Source organism: Xiphophorus hellerii, chromosome 24 (assembly GCF_003331165.1).
Source record: "Xiphophorus hellerii strain 12219 chromosome 24, Xiphophorus_hellerii-4.1, whole genome shotgun sequence".
Taxonomy (NCBI): Eukaryota; Metazoa; Chordata; class Actinopteri; order Cyprinodontiformes; family Poeciliidae; genus Xiphophorus; species Xiphophorus hellerii.
Genome location: NC_045695.1, coordinates 355,020 through 359,306, shown reverse-complemented (window position 1 = coordinate 359,306; position 4,287 = coordinate 355,020). Strand labels below are relative to the sequence as shown.

The following is a 4,287-nucleotide window of genomic DNA, read 5'->3' as shown; positions in this document are numbered from 1 at the left end:
CTACAGCTGTTCCAACGACAACCACGGAGGCTCCAACCACAACCACAGCTGCTCCAACTACAACAACAACTCCAACCAGAACCACAGAAGCTCCAACCACAACCACAGTGGTTCCAACCACATCCACAGTGGCTCTAACCACAACCACAGCAGCTCCAACCACAACCACAGTAGCTCCAACAACAACCACAGCTGCTCCAACCACAGCAGTAACAACCACAACCACTGCTTCTCCAACAACAACTACGGTAGCTCCAACGACAACAACAGCAGCCCCAACCACAACTGCTACTCCAACCACAACAACAGCTGCACCAACCACAACTACTGTGGTTCAAACGACAACAGCCGCTCCAACCACAACAACTGAAGCCCCAACGACAACTACAGGTGCTCCAACAACCACGGCAGCTCCAACCACAACATCAGCTGCTCCAACCACAACCACAGCATCTATAATAGTTTCTACAACAGCAACAACTACCGTTAGCACAACTGAAATGAAAAAGGTTGTACGCCGAATGACCTTTAGGTCTCCTGATGATATCTTTACCAGCAATCTTGAAATTGATTCTTCAGTTGCTTTCAGCCAACGGTCCCAAATTTTGTGGAATCATGTAAGTTTTATTTTCTTAACCTTGCCATCATTTGTAAGTTTTTTTTTTTTAATCAGATAACACATTTTATTCTATATTATTTTTATAGCAGTAGTTCATTGTGTTAGATTCCTGGTACTATCATCTTGGAGCAATAAGTCCCTACTTTACAATCAGATCGGCAACAGTACCCTAGTTTAGTAAGAATAAGCAAGTATATACAATTGATAAATGGATTGAAATGATCTTTTAAAGCATGAGTGTCAAGCTCATTCTAATGCTGGGCCACTTCAAGATCTTAAATATTCTCAAAGGGCCGGTAATGGCGAAATGTATTGATAAAACTACCCATTAACTAACTATTACTTAGTTATACCTTTCTCAGCATATCATGAGTATGTCTTAAAATTAAATATTTAACATATTTTCACATTGTAATTTGATACAATGCAAAAAACTTATTTGATTATTATGGCCCTATAATGCAGGGGTGTCCAAAGTGTGGCCTGGGGGCCGTTTGTGGTCCTTGGACTGAGTTTGCGCACACCAAAGCAGTTTGAGAATGACAGAAATTTGGCCCATCCAAATTGACTATTGATTTTTAAATCAGGACAAATGTATTACTATCATAATTTTCTCATAATGGAAAAAGTTAGGAACAACAAAAGTGTTTGTCTTTTTAAAACCAAGCTTTTATTATAAATAGAAAAATGGTTATCCAGATTTTTACTGACTTTACTGCACCCCAAATCAACTGTTATCGAATTTACTAATTTGGCTTATTATAGCAAGCAATTTAAAAAGGTGACCCTAAATTATGTTCTTATAACTGAGAATAAATTTGTTGTACTGAGCCAAAAAGAATTTCATAACAATATACACTTTTTTCATATAGCTAACTTGCAAAATCCTTTTTATGTTTGGAATCTACAATGAGAAACCTCCCTTTTCTTAAGGTTCATTCTCTTTTTTTGGCCGTACTCTACAGTCTTGAGGGCCGGATAAATAGTTGCGGTAGGATGTGTTTAAAGTATGTGGCCATTTGGACTTCAGCTTCATTGCCAAAATAAAATAGTGTCATAAAAATATACAAAGAATTTTCAAAACTTCAATTGAAATCAGATGAGTCATGATAATGCATTGTTTTTATGTTTTTACAGCTTCAAATTCTGAGTTATAACATTGTAAAACAGAGAGCAAGTAATTAATTTCACATCATTTCTTTGCAGCTTCATCCCCTCTACAAACAAACATTTTCGTCATTCTTGGGAATGATTATTGTCTCATTCAGGTACTGAAATATAAAAAAAACACATTTACTCCTTCTAAATGAGACTTTTGTATAAATGAGTTTTTGTTTTTCTATATTTGCAGAAGAGGATCAGTTATCAACACGCTGGACCTCGAATTTCAAGCAACAGATGTTCCTAGTAATCAAGCAATCAAAAATGTTTTAATCAATGAGGCACCAAACATAACTGAATTCTCGGTGGAAGCGTCATCGGTTGCTGTTGAAGACTATGGTAAGCAAAGTAAAAAACATCCATAAAAAAATTTAATTCTGTACATTACCAAAACTATTGAAATTTTGAGTGATGCAATACTGCTTTCCTAATGCTCGTATCAAACTACAACCACAGTTGCTTTAACAACAACAACAGCTGCACCAACAACAACCACAATTTCTCCGACCACAACAGAGGCACCAACCACAACCACAGCTACTCCAACCACAACAACAGTTGCTCCAACCACAACAGAGACACCAACCACAACAACAGCAGCTCCAACCACAACCACAGCTGCTGCAACCACAACAGTTTCTCCAACCACAACCACAGCAGCTCTGACCACAACAACAGTTGCTCCAACCACGACAACAGCAGCTCCAACCACAACCACAGCTACTCCAACCACATCCACAGCTGCTCCGACCACGACAACAGTTGCTCCAACTACAACAGTAGCTCCGACGAAAACAACAGCAACTCCAACCACAACCACAGCTGCTCCAACCACAACAACAGAGGCAGCAACCACAACTACAGTAGCTGCAACCACAACCACAGCTGCTGCAACCACAACAGCTGCACCAACCACAACCACAGCTGCTCCAACCACAACAACAATTCCTTCAACCACAACAGCTGCACCAACCACAACCACAGCAGCTCAGACCACAACAACAGTTGCTCCAACCACAACAACAGCAGCTCAAACCACAACCACAGCTGCTGCAACCACAACAGCTTCACCAATCACAACCACAGCTTCTCCAACCACAACCACGGCAGCTCCAACCACAACCACAGCAGCTCCGACCACAACAACAGTTGCTCCATCCACAACAACAGTAGCTCCGACGACAACGACAGCAACTCCAACCACAACCACAGCTTCTCCAAGCACATCCACAGCTGCTCCAACCACAACAATTTCTTCAACCACAACAGCTACACCAACCACAACCACAGCTGCTCCAACCACAACAACAATTCCTTCAACCACAACAGCTGCACCAACCACAACCACAGAAGCTCCAACCACAATGACAGCTGCTCCAACCACAACAACAATTTCTTCAACCACAACAGCTGCACCAACCACAACCACAGCTGCTCCAACCACAACAACAATTCCTTCAACCACAACAGGTGCACCAACCACAACCAAAGCAGCTCCAACCACAACCACAGCTGCTGCAACCACAACAGCTTCACCAACCACAACCACAGCAGCTCAGACCACAACAACAGTTGCTCCAACCACAACAACAGCAGCTCAAACCACAACCACTGCTGCTGCAACCACAACAGCTTCACCAATCACAACCACAGCTTCTCCAACCACAACCACGGCAGCTCCAACCACAACCACAGCAGCTCCGACCACAACAACAGTTGCTCCATCCACAACAACAGTAGCTCCGACGACAACGACAGCAACTCCAACCACAACCACAGCTTCTCCAAGCACATCCACAGCTGCTCCAACCACAACAATTTCTTCAACCACAACAGCTGCACCAACCACAACCACAGCTGCTCCAACCACAACAACAATTCCTTCAACCACAACAGCTGCACCAACCACAACCACAGAAGCTCCAACCACAACGACAGCTGCTCCAACCACAACAACAATTTCTTCAACCACAACAGCTGCACCAACCACAACCACAGCTGCTCCAACCACAACAACAATTCCTTCAACCACAACAGGTGCACCAACCACAACCACAGCAGCTCCAACCACAACCACAGCTGCTGCAACCACAACAGCTTCTCCAACCACAACAACAGCTTCTCCAAGCACAACCACAGCTGCTCCAACCACAACAGCAGCACAAACCACAACCACAGCTTTGCCAACCACAACAGCTGCACCAACCACAACCACAGCTGCTCCAACCACAACAACAATTCCTTCAACCACAACAGCTGCACCAACCACAACCACAGCAGCTCCGACCACAACAACAGTTGCTCCAACCACAACAACAGCAGCTCAAACCACAACCACAGCTGTTGCAACCACAACAGCTTCACCAATCACAACCACAGCAGCTCCAACCACAACAGCTTCTCCAACCACAACCACGGCAGCTCCAACCACAACCACAGCAGCTCCGACCACAACAACAGTTGCTCCATCCACAACAACAGTAGCTCCGACGACAACAACAGCAACT

The 4,287-nt window shown here is 43.7% G+C and overlaps 1 long non-coding RNA gene across 1 annotated transcript; it reads left to right on the top strand.

The window, feature by feature from the left end:
- The first annotated feature begins 334 nt into the window (after positions 1-334).
- LOC116715882 (uncharacterized) lies at positions 335-2,131 on the top strand. The gene is made up of 3 exons (XR_004338283.1): positions 335-617; positions 1,826-1,887; positions 1,971-2,131. It is a non-coding gene; the product is annotated as an uncharacterized LOC116715882 (long non-coding RNA).
- Positions 2,132-4,287: the final 2,156 nt, after the last annotated feature.